General features: G+C 40.7%; 1 protein-coding gene across 1 annotated transcript in view; it reads right to left on the bottom strand.

The window, feature by feature from the left end:
• Positions 1-16,182, bottom strand: part of cntfr (ciliary neurotrophic factor receptor) — a 211,322-nt gene that overhangs the window by 173,053 nt on the left and 22,087 nt on the right. Inside the window, exon 2 of the mRNA XM_029515728.1 lies at positions 2,005-2,045. The gene's annotated coding sequence lies outside the window, so the exon portion shown is untranslated. The remainder of the gene's footprint in view (positions 1-2,004; positions 2,046-16,182) is intronic.

The following is a 16,182-nucleotide window of genomic DNA, read 5'->3' as shown; positions in this document are numbered from 1 at the left end:
TGATCTCCAGCAGTCGTCAGAGAGAGAAAGTGGCGGGGGGGAGGGGGGGCATATTCTCATCTTCACGGGCTATCTCACGTACACCACTTCACAGAGGGTGTTTGGACTTCAGCAGCGATAAGTGGATCTATCTGACTCTTCCATCTAAAACGAGTAGAGGCAGCTTGAAGTGACAGCTGCAAGAGCCACCAAGAAAGGTTAAAAATATCTAATCAAATGAATTTAAAGAGGGGGGTGTCAATCAGATCAGCACTTTGGAAGTTTGTCTCTCAACCACGTGAGGAAGGTTTTCACACAACTAAGTCACCCTTATGCTGATCAACACCACACAAAGAATAATGCACCACTAAACAGATGCTTTTACGTTGCAGTCCACCGTAATAAATACGAGAAGAAGGGATTATATATCATGACTAGCAGTAACTTGTTTCCAATCTCATTAACACTCTCACCTGTAATAGACTGATACCTGCTCGTCTCCTGAGTCATTCCACTTCCCAAGTTATTACATGTGACCGAAATTCAGCTCTTTGTTTGTTGTGATTATGCAACATGACGTACGCCTACCGCAGACTAAATCTTCAACTCAATTAAAGTTAAGGTGGAGATAGAACTGAGGGGTAATTACTTTGGATTGCACCTGGTTGTCAGCGGTAGCTTGAATCATCTGAAGGCTTGTTTCATGGGTTCAAATCCCCGGACTTCCATGACAGAAACTCTCCCTGGGGAAAGCAAATGAGTAAGGCCCCCCTCTCACTGTCTGCAGACGAGCTGTCCCTAAGCAAAGCCCTTATATCTAAGTTTCCCCACCTGCTGAGTGGGCAACAATTAGCATTTGCTAATTCTGCATGTCAACATCGTCTGTCGTTTATGGAGCTACAAATATAAATCGGTCAGGCTAAAAAGCAGGTTTATTATTATTTTTTTTTTTTTTTTTGTTGCTGTTGTTGTTTTTTAATGTGTAGTTTCAGGTTGCGGTGAGTGAATAAAAGTGTGTACACATACTATTAGTTTTCAAAGCATTGCGGCTCGCATGGACTTCCCTGTATGTAACCTGATAGTCCTGAGCTGTCAGTATGAATGCATGGCAGTGACCTGCGTGGAATCTGGATATCACTCTACGTGTGTGTCCACACTGTCTGCATATTTTCTAGAAGTGTGTGTTTACATGCATGTCTGCGTATGCACACATTTCTGAAGCTTCCATTTCTAAGCATCAGAGTGTGAGTGTGTGTGTGTGCACGCGGGTGCGTGTCGCTGGCATTTTTGGACAGACGAACTCTATCCGCCTCCACACTCACACACACAGACACATACACACATCACACATCCTACTCCTGACACACACATGTCACCACGGCAACCAGATACAGCCCAAGACATGCTACTGACAGAGAGGCAGAGACCACCACACCGGCAGGCTAGAAGTTCTGAGGATCAGACAGCTGCTGCGATCACTTGTCAAATCCTGACAGACTATGAATTTTCCAACAACGTTCTTGGAATCAAACGTGGCAACTAAAAGCAGTTCATTGGGAATCCTCCGGAATCAGTGATCGAACAGACCTAAACCGTTACTCTCATAGTCCCTGCCTTGTTCCCACATGTGCTAAACAGATTCACAGTATTCCTGGGGCCTTTCACACATATGGCTTCCATTGTTGATTTGATTTCATACGCAGCACTCAGCCCTGAAACCATCATCTTCAAAGTGGTGATAGGGAAATTTCATGTGATGGCAGAGCAAATTTACAAGATGATCCGGATTCAGAGCTAATGCGGTTGAACAGGAAAACAAAGAACAGGAGCGGCACTTATGCGTATTTATAAGCAGAGTGGTATGAGCATTACGGAACCTGCCACAAGAAACTTAGTAAGCCCAAACAACCAGATAAAGTCTCTATTCAATGCATTAAAATTGAAAAGCAGAAGGGGGGGCGGTAGTGGTGTGTTTGTGCTGGGCACAAACAACATCCGAAAAATAAATCAAAGAAAAGAACTTACCTTGGACAGGACGGAAGGTTGGTGCACTCCTCCTCTTCACCCTGTTGAAGAAAATGCAGAGTTGCTAATCAGAGGTGGAAAAAAAGCTCATCAATGCTAATATTTACAAAATCTGTCTTGTCGAAAGGGTTAACCTTGCAAAAAAATTAATACATGAAATAAATTCCATTGAACACTGTCAAACAGTTTCCTGGACAGCAAGTCTATAAAGTCTAATGGAAATAGTAACATACTCTAAAATACTTTTTACAAATTATGACACTTGTTGAATGAAGCAAAGTCGCTGGCGTTCAGTTTGCCTCTCGTGACTGTCACCCTTTTTCATTTCCTTCAACCCTAGCAGTCCGCCCTCCTTTTTTTTTTTCAACCTTTGAGTGGTGTTTATTTAATCAGGCAGCATTTAAGCGTCATGCAAACAATCTAAATGCACATGTAGCCCGGCCACTGGGCGCTCACTGCAGTCTTATCTACTCCCAGCATCCATTTCTCCCCCTCCTCCGCCACAGCTCTCCCCTTCCATCTGGTTTCCATTCTCTCCACCTGCCCATCAGTCTGCAGCCAGGGACAGGTGAGCCTATTACACGCTTCTCACACTGTCTGCTACACACACACACACCCAGAACCACACTAGCTCCACTTCACGGTAACTTAACGTGCCACGCACATCAGCCAAATCTGCTGCGCTGTATAACGGCTGTTACCACAGCCACGTCACACTTCTGATGAAGTGGTCTAGCTTTGAATATGAAAGCTGGGAATGGAAAAAAAAAAGCCATTAACTGGGAAAGAGTGGAAAATAGAACAGAATGGATACAGGCCTAATAGAATAAAATAGGTTCAGCCTCGAAATTAGACTTTTGAGTTCTGAAAGCTAAGAGCCACATTTAATACAAAAAAAAAAGAAATGTGAAGTGTAATTAGGCCAATTTTGTATGAAAAAAGGAATTAAATACTAGTGGAACATCATCTGAAAATAGCTTACAATGAGGTGATCTCAACCTATAGGGGGTTCACTTCCCAGTGGCTCAATATGCTCACACCGTAAGGCAGCAGCTGAACCGATGTGAGTCAGTGGACAGTCAAAGAGAACTCAACACAAATATCTCTGTTCATATCCAAAAGTGAGGTTAGTCATATGTTACGCATACAACTTCACAGACCAACTGAGATATTCACCAGCAGCGCCTTGCAGTGCGATTTTTCTCTTTTAAAATTAAAATACAAGCCATTTAAATGCATGCATTTATACACCATGTATTTAAGTAGTTTGCTGATTCTCTACGGTTGAGTGCCAGGGAGAAAACTTAACTACTACTTAAAGGTGATCATCGGTCCACTAACAGACAACTTATTCCTACAGCATTGCTATAGGCAAGAGCATTAATGCCAGAGAGAGAGAGCGGGAGTAAAAATGCTGTTGCATTATATAGATCAGAAGAAAACATCATGTAAATCTTGCTGTTATCACCGGAATCAATTATCCTAAACCCGTTTTGGTCAAAGGTTACGTTCATTTAATTTAATAAAAGCAAACATCATAAGAGCTAAGTCATTTTTTTTATTTACCTCATGCATTGCTCGGCTCAGTAAATAATTCATCTTGTACTTAATAATATCACGTTCCCTCATGTGCTCCACCACGTCAGCATGACAGGTAGGGATATTTTACTTCTCTTCCGTTCCTATTTCCATGTAAAATCAAGGCAGCAGGTCCCAGTTTCTCTGCAGCCATCAGTGCTTCTGAGGTAATTTATTTCTTTCCAGAAACACAGAAACACAGAGAGACGGAGAGAGAGACCCAGAGATTTTCTTCTGCAACACTAACGTGTGAAACATCACCTTTTAGACAAGTACACACTTTCTCTCGATCTATTGCTGTCTCTCTTCATGTTTGTTCCCCCTCCATCTGCCTCTCTTCACCTCTTTTTGTTCTTTGCTCCAGTCTCTCTCGCTCTTTCTCTCTGTCACTCCACAAACACGCATCCATATTTTTCTCCTTCTTCCAGACCTTGACACCAGCTGTACATTTCCAACTCAGCAGTTCTTGACGTCTCCAGATGACACAACTGGATTTCACACCAACTAAAAACGCACAAATAACAACAACGTGGAAACAAAAAAAGAAAAAAGGCCAAAGCAAAACCAGGCCAATCAGCAGAAATAAATCTCACGGGCCGTCCTGCAGTTCCAGATAGGGACCCTGATGGTATTAGCTGCCCAGGCTAAACTTATTTATGTGGAGAGTGAAGACACAATTATGCAAGAAAGAAAGGAAGAAAGACCAAAGGGGAATAAGAGGAAAAGCTAAATATACAGAAGGTATTACACAGAGAGGGATTAAAATAGATGAGATGTGACAGTGAATAGTGAGAGAAGACTCTCTGAGATAAATTACGCACTCAGCATGTGTCTTTTCAACGCCCCCATAACAGCAGATCACCCTAATTCTGCAGCCACAGAAATCCAAACTCCATATGTATCATTACTTTTTAATAATATTCAATAAAAGCACTCTAGCAGGCACCAGCGGGAGTAGATATTTCTCTTCAGTGGGCAATGCAAAGACTTCTAAAATCTTAAAGTCATCCTGAGTCAGGGGCACATATGCAGTCAGGATTACAAACGTGTTGTATGAGCCAAACATCAGAAGTATAAAATAAAAGTTTTGCAAGTTTATCTATGATCCTATTGCTATTCCTGATCTTTCATTAAGATTGTAAAGGAAAAATCTTAATTGGTGTTGTAGTTTGTAGTCCACCATAATAAACTAAACCAAAAGTTTGTTTTGTTTTGTTTTTTTTCCTGTTTTAACTGCTGTATTGGACTATTTTTGTTATCAGGCTTTGCTCAGTACATGACAGAGCTGTGGCAGTTGGCCATTTCTACTGGCCAAGCACATATAATGCACTTCACAAACAGATGTCTGTGCTGCATTCTGAGTTTGTTGTAGGGATAAAGGATTACAGGAAAAAAAGAGAGGGAATTTACAATAGCCACCAGCCAAAAGCTGGGATTGCATTCATTCGTTTGGCTGTTTCTGTTTGCCTCTCACTTCTTCACCAATGAGCTTTGAGGAATGTCAAATTGTATTCTTCACTTTCCTACAACATGATGTTGTGTGGCATGTCTTCAAATTTCCATTTTACGTATCACCCTGTGCTTGATGACAAAACTTCACATGTGCAGATTAAAGCCTGTTATCAGAAATCTTTGTGAATTTACACAGAAGAAGACATAAAAATACCGGCAGTGTGATGCGACATTCACATATTTAGCTTTTAGTTTTAAAATAAGACAGCAAATGTTTAGCAGGTCACAAAATATAAAAAATACCATGTTGCACTAATAGAAACTAAAAATAAAAGCAGGGAATTAAAAGGTGGCCTTAGAAGAGTTGCTGCTATAAATCAATGGGCTAAAAGGAGAAACGGCAGCCACTGAACTGGACGTTGCACAAAACCAAATGTGAATCCAGCCAAGTCTCCCAATTCTCCCCTTCTGCTCTGTTTCCATGCTAGTTCTGTGAAAGCCAGGGCTATTATTAGCAAGCAAGGGGATCAGGTTAAGAAGATGAAGGCTAAAAGAGCTCGGACAGACACAGAATTTAACTGCATAGTGGCAGGCTGGCAGTGGGATAGTAAACCAACTAAAAGCTGGTTGACTTTCCAATTTATTTTTTTTATTTATTTGGCACATTTCAAGTACATTTACAATGCCCAAGTGACTAAGAAACAGTCCAGGAAACTGAAACAAATACATGCATCACAGTATGATAGCTGATGAAAGGTCTGTCAATAAATATTATATTTTTCTTAACTGCTGTTTCAATGTCTGATTTCTGTCTTTAATAAAATAATGGAGACTGTTAGGGAGTGCGGTAATGATTCCAACATCTAACGGAGAACAAAGAAAACAAAGGGTAGAGAGGGAGAAGTAAAAGGTGAGATGGGAATCAGGCAAATCAAGTTAAAGTGTCAGCAGTTATGAAAAATTAAAGGAGCAAAACCTTCAGTTGGCAGCTTAAGAAACCAAGCATGAGCCAGGAGTTCACAACCAATCAGAAACTCAAAAACAGAAGTTAAAAGTAAATACAAACCCTATGATCTTGGGATTTATCTTTTTTTTTTTTTCTCATTTCTTTTTTTTGTGGGCTGAGCGATGAGAGTAAAAGTGGCAACAGAATAAGAAATGGTGGGAAAAATTGAGAAAAAAGAAAATAAAACACTGGGATCGCAGAGTTAAGATGTCAGAGTGCAAACTGGAGGCTGAGAGTTCAGACTATAAGCCTCATAATCTGCTTCATAACTGTCATCTGACATCACTGCAGCAGATGCTTTATCTTGGATCCCGTCCTCTCCGCCTTTTCTAATATGATGGGTGGGGGTCTCTTTGTCATACTGTAATGTAGTAAGAACAGAGGTTGAGCGATGTAGGCAGAGAAAAGACAAACAGAGGACAAAAGAAAAGGTGTTTGATTAGATTATATGTGTGTATATCTGTTTTTATGCCTACATCCTCAGCTAATATACAGTGTGAAACAGTACTTATAAAATGCACCAGGAAGTGAATATATGTTTATTTTTTCGTACATGCTTACGCACAGTTTGTATTCAATTTGGAGGTTTTTCTGCTTACAATAGTGAAGCCTGTGCAGCGACCGGCTTGGTTTTAATTAAGTCGTTGAATGGGAACAAGCAGACAGAGAGAAAGACATTTCAGGTAAAAATCTATTACATCTTCATAACTGTGGAGATCTTCCCCTGGCAGTTGGTGTACTACTTACTCCAAGAGATAAGCAGAAATAATACAATTTAGGAAAAAAAAAATAAAACAAAAAAGAAAAAAAGTGTTCTCTCTATAGAGCAGCAAAGCAGTGACAGCCTAATTGCATTTTTCTTAAAGCCTGAGTTGTTGTAACCAAAAAGTCATTTGGCGTTTGTTAACTATATACACAGTAATCAGAGAAGTACATATTAACATGTCACTTTACACTCACTGGTTTTCACATTAAGGAACCCTAAAAGAACACATATTGGGCCAGGGCCCTCCATCTCAACAGATTTCTGTTTTTAGATCATTAGAGTCAGTTTGATTTTATTACAGAACGTGTAGGACCAGAATATTCATACACTCTGTCATAATTTCATTTATGAATGGGAATATGATGAAAATAAACTAGCACCTTTTCTAGTGGCCAAGTCAGGAAACCACATGAATGGCCCCCTGGATTTGAGTAGCATTTCATTACACAACAACGACTCAATTATCTATTGTAAGCTACAATGCATAACTCACAACAAAGTAATATGTTAGCCGAAAAAGACCATCTACAGCTAATGCTAACGTCATCCTGTTCTTTTTGTACTATGTAGTATTGTTTATATCACACAGACCTATTAGGGCTTTGCAGAGCCTACCCAGTATGACCCTCCTGTCAGTCTCACATAAGCTACAGACTGCGCTTAATTTAATTACGCATACACAAACTTAAACAATCATAAATGCATGATTTAAAAAAAAAAAAAAAAAAAAAAGAAAGCTGTATGTGGCACCTTGCCACATACAGCTTAGATAAATAGCCACTTCTTGTGGCAAAAATAGACACCCGAGATAGTGAGCTTTGTGACAGAACAAGAATAGACAGTTCTGTTTTGGAAAGGTGCCATGTTTCGACTTCTTAGAGGGCAATGGTGTTATGAGAACAGCCTTCAATTTCACACCAGAACAGAAAAGAAGCCTACAGGCGTCAACTCATAATTTATTTATATTTCCCAAAAGGCACTTTTTTTCCACAATCGAGTGACATTAAAACAATTTACTCATGAATTTAAACTGTATTTAATTCACGCAACAAGGCAAATTTAGAAAATAATTACAGGATGAGGTCAACTCTTCATGTCAGTGTTAAAATAAAGCAAAGCATCGTCTTGTTTGTGATTTAAGATTACCCTGGTGGCTGCCAGCCACAGATGGTCGCATCCCAACAGGACTTCATAGATCATGTGAATAAAGTGTTTACAGTAAAATGAAAGCAAAGATCCCTACAACACTCACTAGACTTCATTTAATGAAGAGTTCATTTAGTGTCAGAGCAGTAGTAGAATCAGGAAGCTAAATCTGTCATTGCTTGTTATTGGAGCATATTCAAGGAATTTTACCCTGTAGCCAGTGGTGCTTGCCGAGATGAATTTCGTCATAATGTCGAACAAGGCTGAATCTGAGGTATATATCCAATCTTAGTACGTTCTATCCCTTACACGATCTGATATTGCCTGCTTGCGTTTGTTGTTTATTGCCCTTTTAAGGCAGCAGTTCATTGACTGTGGAAACTTACTAAAGTAGGAGCTTCTGTTTTTTTGTCATTGTCTTGAGCGTTACTTTGTCCTGTTGATAAAAGCTGGAGCTTGTTTAGCAGAGAGGAAAGCATTTTTCTTGTCTTTGTTTGTACATGCACAATGATGATCATACTGGGACCTCTCATGGCGTAAAATCATAATGGATCTTTGGAGGGAGACCTCCAAGCTAGGAAAAACAACCACACCTGCTGGCAGGCAGCTGAAAAAAAAAAAAAAAAAAAAAAAAAGGAAAAAAGGCAAACTCCTCCACAGTCTGTAATGGAACTCACACAACTTAGCCAAATTAATGTTTTGGTTTGTTTTGTTTTTTTTGTTTTTTTATTTCCAAAGTATACATATTTGCACTGAGTCAACACTGACTCTGCTGGTTTTGTTGGTTAACAATAGTGGTAAACATGAATGATACTCATGTATCGCAATACTGACAAAAGTCAGTATTGCGATACATGAGTTTCACCTTCATAAAAAAAACTGTATCCAGTTGCTGCTGACCTGTTGGTTTTCTCAAGTACACAAGCAAATTACACTGTGACTTATCATTTCTGTGAAAGCTCTGCAGCAAGTTTGAGACATTATTCAGATACATATTGCAGCTCCTCTCAGGAACGGATCAGTAGGTACATATCCTGTGAGCTGAGCAGCTAGAGAGAGACAGAGAAGGGATGGGAACATACATGGTGGTATGTTTCCTGTCAGTTCAAGGGAATCATCCAAGCTTCCTCCACCAGCAAGATAATTGTGTCTAGGGAACAAAGCAATATCACCCTGGAGAGATCCTTTGTGCACAGGGGTAGGCAACACGTAACAGCCAACAGGCAGCACAGAATCATGAGACAGGAAAGGTGCTGAATCAAGGTGTATTATTAATACTAATTTCTTCATTATGTGCATTCCAATTATATTTGGCCTTGTTAAAATTGCTTATCAAATACAGAAGGTTTAGTACAAAACAAAGTGGAACAAAACAAAAGAGACAAAAGCCCAAACTATTCTTTTGTGATAATTGTCTAAGTTCAAAAGCTATTTCAGTGTGTGGAAAACTTGGTTAGTGTTAAAAAAAAAAAAAAAAATCTAAAACGTGATGAGGGGGACAAATGTCAGAGAAAAAGAGAGAGAAAATAGTACTTTGTGCTAGTCACAAGTAAAAGGAGATACGAATGAAAGTTCAGCTGAATTTTCAGGAGATTCTTACTCTTCTCATCATTGTGTCCATCTCCGGACCATGAGATGTAAAGAAGCGAAAGATGGCGGACCAATCAAGAAAAGATGGAATTAAAGGGAGGAGAAGGGAAAATTGGGGGAGATGGAGGAAAAGTGTTTTCTCCTCTGGCGGCCTGATAACAACTGTGACTTGCCTTGAGACAGTATTGCAGGTGTTCAAGGAAAAAGAGAAGAGTCATAAAGCAAAAATGAATTGAAAGCCTTTATTTAATAAATGGAAGAGGGAGGGCAGCTGACAGTTTGACAAAGTTGGGTCATACTTGATGGGATATGAAGACAGAGGATGACGGGAGGCGTACGAGGTGGACTGAAAAAGCTGAATGATCTGTTTTTAGTGTGGGAGATGGAGAAAAGTGGTGGACTGGCTATCTGGCGGAGATTGCTCAGTTTGAAATGAAAGTTGATGGGAAGGACTGACGAGAGGAGTTAAAATGATTATGATATGTATTCTGGGAATTCACAAGAATAAAAACAAGAAAAACAGTCAACAAATGACACTTTCCCCATGTGGACTGAGGACATTCACCAATGCCTTAAATGCTCCCAGGTACTGCTCCTTGTTTTTAACTTTTAAAACCAGAAACCTAAAACAAATACAAAAAAAAAGAAAAAAAAAAAAAAAACCTCCAGATGTGAAACAAATGCCACTATGCATCATTAAAATCTTACTATGCCACATTAGAATAAGCAGCACTCTGGCTGTTTTGTCTTTTCTTGACCTTGAAGTTCAGTCTGCCCTGTCAAAGTGGTATTTCGGTAACAAACAAGGCACGGCAGAGCAAGATGTTGGTATTTTGGTGGAAAATGTGTCTTGGATTTTGCAATATGTGTCTCAGAAGCATGTCAGAATGATTAAACCACAAGCTGCCACAAAGCAATGACACACAAAAACATTCCTCTGCACATCAGACTGGCCTGTTATAATTTCATATTCCACTGTGTTTGTGAAAGATGAAAAATGAATAAATCCCATGTCTGATTGTATGAATTACCTTAACCCCCCCACAGGATCCACTTTTAGCTGCAGATTTGTGATGCTTCATATTAACATTTTGTCATCCTCGAAGAAGCTGAGAGTTTGTTTGTTGAGCCCCTGTCGTCATGCGTCACTGTGACTGGCATGGATATTTGAGAGGTATGACACCTGCAATGCAACAAGCTGAGAGTGTAGTCATTAATCAGCACACCCTCCACTTTCTATTCACTTTTATCTACCTCTTTTTGCACTATGCTCTGCTGCATCCATCAACCAAAATAGCAAGGTGCACTTGATGACGCCCAAGCACCCAGGTCCTTCCTACTCTGCATTTGTCCTTCCAAGGTTAAAGTATTGACTTAGGCCTGAAATTTGTGGTTGAAGAACTTGTTCATAAAGGTTAGCAGCTGGGACATGTAAAATGGTCACCCCAGTGTAATTGAATACGGTGCACACGGTGCCTACAGTTCGGCTTCACAGGCTGAGAGTGACCGAAGAGTGACAGAATCCAGAGGAAAGAGAGGAGAAATAAGAAATATAGAGACAGAGAAGAGGCAGTTAGAAAAAAAGATAGGAAGGAAATTTGACTGACAGGTTGATAAAAAAAAATACTGTCATTTCTGTTGTGATGTGAATAAATAGCTGAAAAAATGAGTGCTGTGAAAGGATCAGAAAGAGGAACGAAGGTAGGTAGGGTTGGTGAGCTGCTGTGCCAAATGTCCAAGTGAACTGTCGCCTTCTCTGGACTATGTACGAATGAGAGGGGAGTCAGTGATAAGGAGAAAACAGGGAACAAAATTGGAAAGAGCAAGAAAAGGGAAAGCGAATGATTGAAAGGAAAGAAAAGGCCAAGTGGGACTAAGCGGTATGGCACACACTGTCAAACTTGGCCAGAGATGGGAGAGATTGATCGGCAAGCAAAGTGGATACATACCAAGAAAGATCAAAAGGGCTGAAGGGAGGAATGGAGATGAAGGGAGAACAAAGAAGGTAAACTGCAAAAATGGGCTTAACTATCAAAAAGAAGGAGGGAGCGAAGTGAGGGATAGAGACTGAGGTGAGGAGGATTGAGAGAGCAAAATGGTGTGAAATTGACATGAAAATGAGGGGATGCTTGAGGGGAAAGCCAGCACGCTGTGACACCTGAGGTTTGTGAGGGTTTAGGGTAGGTTGGCTCAGAACGATAAGATAACTGCCACCTTATCTGTGGCCGTCAGACCGCGAACACACATGCATGTTCACAAGCTGACATATGAACTCAAATGCTGCCCGCACACACAGTTTTCTTTGGCTGGCGAAAAGCAGACATGGGCAAAAAAAAAAAAAAAAAAAAACCACTGTTGGGAGGATTTGCAAACTGGTGTTTGGGGATGTGATTGGATTTGACACAGATGGTTGTCTGCGTGCACCTGGCTTGTGCGTTGTTTTGTGCAGACGTGTACACTGCACATGGGCACGTTGAACTTTGTGCAGAGGTGCAGGAGGAAAATGGAAATAAAACAGTTAGGATCCGGGAATTGGACATTTCTCCATGTTTGCCTTGGGTTCTGTGACAGTTGAAGGGATGGCCGTACATGAGGGAAATTCACATGTATAAAAAAAAAACAGTGATTGTTTTGAAAAGTAGAGGAACAAGTGGACTGCTAAGCAGATTTATTTTTGGAAATGGTTTCTGATTTAATGTCCGCATCCTCCAGGCAGGATATCATGCCACTGTATGTGTGCATGTCCTGTTGTGCGAATATGTGTTATTGCATTATACACATCTGTCTGTGGGTCTGTTTGGATCTGTCTGAGATGACGTGATGCCAAACACCGATGACTCGGTCCAGGGTTTAGACATTATTAGTCACACACTGTCTTTCTCTATGGTTTTGCTAACAATCGATGTCTCAGGCACGCAGGCTGGATCGCGGGGTGTAGCATAGTGTATACTCTGACCATTTTCAGATGAAACGGACTGCGGAAGTGATGATTGAATGATCGAAAACCATAAAAGAGAATAAGGGAAAGAGCATTATGAGAGAATTACAGCTGGTGGCAGAATTGAGGTGTTTCATAACAAAGTCAACACATTATACCACGTTATATTAACAGAGAAGGTACAGTGTATGTTTAGAATTACCAGACAGGTACCTCTCCCAAAACTACTGCAAACCAAATTAATCTAACTCATACAGTTCCTCTCACTGTCGGCACAATGCTGGCCATTCAGTAGTTTTGTTTTTTTATGTAACTATTGCAAGATTATGTATTTAGTCTTGCTTAAGTAATAGAGTAAATGTAAATGGCTTTAGAGGATTTTTTTCCCCCCTGCATTGTAAATTATTGTGCAGGCTGTGAATCTTGACATGCATACACACAGGAATCAGCTGAACACACAACTAGACCCAAATGAATCCCATAAGCTGTTACCATATGAGATATCTCCACAAACCATTCACGTTGCTTTACAAACCTCACCCTGACACACACCTCTGAAAATGCCAAATAAATACCCAAAATATATAACAAATACCCGAAGGGGATCGGTGCCATTTAGATTCACATTATGAAACAAATCAGCATCATCACACACCATCATTACTCTGGCTGAGAGCCAGGGACAAGGATTGGATTTTTATAACCCGGTTGCTTTGACATGAACGCTATGAGAGCCAGTCCGTCATCTCCAGCCATAAATGTTAATTAACAGCCCGAGCTGCTGGACATTCATTTCCTGCTATAGCCGAAAGGGAGGACTAATAAAAGATAGGGTGCATGTGCACGTGAGTACGTCGCATTGCGTGTGTGTGAAAATATAACTGTATATGTTCTCACGGGTATGTGTGTGTGTGTGCAGCATCATGAGGGACAACTTGTTAAGCTCTGAATGTTCCAAGGACATGCAGTGATGAAAACTGTCCCAAAGGCCCCTCTGTCCTTTTCTAATACGCCTAATAAGCCGTCAGCACACACCATAACTAGCTGGTCACACCATGACAACCTAATAAAGCCACACAGGGACAAAGTCAGGTAAAAGTCACATCATGGCCACATACTGCAGGAGCACACACACTAACAGTGGAGAATTAAACTGTGACATCACAAACAACAGCAAAGGACGGAGCAGAAGGTAAAAATGACACAGTGGACTCCACTGCAAAGTCTGTGCGGCCAACGCTGTGGCATCGTATCACAGCTGTACTGTACAGGTCCAACAGTGGATGAAGTTAGCAAATTCCAATTCAATGCAATCAAGGTATTCCTACAGCTGGCTCCATGTTAGCGATGTAACTTTCACCTTTTAATAGCTGTGTTTTTTTGTTTTTTTTTGAGCTATATTCTCTCTAGTCCTGTTACGTTAAAATCCGAGTCTGGTTTGGTGAAACTGTCTAATTAATGAAGATGAAAACCAAGCGATGAACCCCGCCAGCATTTGCCCTGCGCTGTGGAAAGTAGAGCTAATGGAGATGAGCCATAACTCTCTCTCCATCTCAATGTCGACGCCTCCCGTCTTCCCCCACTCCCTACTCCCCTATCAATCAATCCATTTATCTATTTCTTCCTTATCCACTCGCTCCTCTTATCTATCTAAATGCATTGTAGGACACCACCATTCCGGGGGCCAGCGTAGTGTTCTGACCATGAAGATGTTTTACAGCTCCCCCACCACCTCCTCTTCAACATCACCTTCCCTAAACAGATAGGAGGAAAAACCCCGTGTTGGAGTCATGGTTCAGTGCTTTCTAATTATGTGTTCTCTGTAGGAGCCTGGTCAGAATATTTCATATAGACCCATGAGAGGGCGATAAGACAGACAGGAGGCTATGAAGGAGGGAGGGAAAGACAGAAGCAAGGGGAAGTCAGACAGGGGAGAGGATAAAGAACAGCAACGCACAGCATACAGTGCAGAAACCTCGTTCATCTATTGTTTATATTGTTCAGGAACAACATCATCAGAGAAGCACAAGGCAGAGGAAGATGGGAAGAAAGGGCAGCAGAGAAAATGTAGTTTTATAATCATCTCTTCTTACATTTCTATTTTAAACGGCAGGAGGTACCGCTAACATCTGTTAAACATGGTGTCCGGAAAATCACGTTTTGGATTCAGCTATCACCATCTAACAAAGAATAATATGTTGGCTCCCTATGTGATTCTGATATAATCACTGAATGTGATCTTCTGGTTTGGATCGTATGTAGGTGAACTGTTGCGGATACATTTGTTACATTGTGGTGATATATCATGAGCCTGCAAGTGACGAAAAGAGCCCAGTTTGTATACTTTATTTTATGTGTTGCTTATCGGGTTTTTCAGCGGATTACTTCCTTTTTTGCCGTGGCTCACATCCTGCATGAGCGCAACTGTATTCATGCAGGAGCACTATATTAAAGCTAGCTGGAACTAATAGTGTATGAATCTGTGCTTCGTTGTGGAACTCTTCCCAAATTCCTGATTGCTCTGCCTCTGAAGTTTGTTTCGTATTCAGCCTGAATATGTCATTTGAAGCTAATAGCTTCTTTTTTTTTTCTCTCCATTGTGCCATATATCCTCCCTTCCCATTGAATTTGTAGCAACACCTTTCCATTCAGTTGAAAGTTCTATAGATAAGCCGAAAAATCTTTATGAGCTAGCAGGCTAATAATAAAGTTGTTGCTAATGCTAATGCCATCATGGTTGGTTACTTGAGGACCCGCTGGTGTTAAATCTGATGAATTCGGCTACGGCAGTTGCCTCCTCTCTTGCACTGACTGCTCAGCGATGTAGGAAGAATTCAAATTGAACTTGAAAAATACATGCAGATGACCACATGTATTGAGATTACTGTTTATACTAGATCTTATTTTGCAAATGTTGCAGTGACCCCCTACATTATTCTCGCACCTCTCCACCAAAATTGTTTGAATGAATCAAGCTGATCATTAATTTTTTGGAAACAGTAACTCAGAGGACTACTTGACCTTGTGAGTACAGTTCAATGTACCACACATACGCATAAAACCCTCAGGACAACAGGCAAGCACGCACGCAGTGGCTCTTCTCTGGCTCTTAAATGACGAGTGTCATTAATGTTGGTGTGCAGTTGCCAGCTGTAATATTTCCTGTGGTCATTAGACCATCTGGTGGCCTGACTCCCCTCAAATCTCAAGCCATTTCTCTCCTCGGTCGCTGCCTGTCTCCCCTCTTACGCTGCTCAGCCCACATCTTTCTATTTCTCTCAAAGTTTTCTGTGTTTCTACCTTTTGGTTTCTTTGTATCCCTTTCAGCCTCAGTTTCTCTCTCATTGTGTCGTTCTCACACAGCCCACACAGTCAATGTTGCCCATACTGATTATAAAGAAAAAAAACAAAAAAAACATCCACTTTTGCTTTTCACTACCAATTCCCCCTCGCCACTTATTCCATGTGTCTGTGATGGCAAACCATTGATGTATTCATTTTCCAAAACATTAATTGATGAGATCTCAGCTCTCATCTACAGAGGGGTCATCAGAGGGGTCCATTTAAAGCTTCATCACTACCGTAATTACAACGTTATTGGCAAAGAACATGTAAGAGAACATAGAGTTTCATCTAAACTCAAAAAGGCTGCTAACCAAATGGAAATGTGACAAACTTATAATAGCTTTTTTTGTTTGTCAG

This window comes from Echeneis naucrates, chromosome 12, assembly GCF_900963305.1.
Source record: "Echeneis naucrates chromosome 12, fEcheNa1.1, whole genome shotgun sequence".
Classification (NCBI taxonomy): Eukaryota; Metazoa; Chordata; class Actinopteri; order Carangiformes; family Echeneidae; genus Echeneis; species Echeneis naucrates.
The sequence above is the reverse complement of the archived record's forward strand: the minus strand, read 5'-3'. Positions and strand labels throughout refer to the sequence as shown.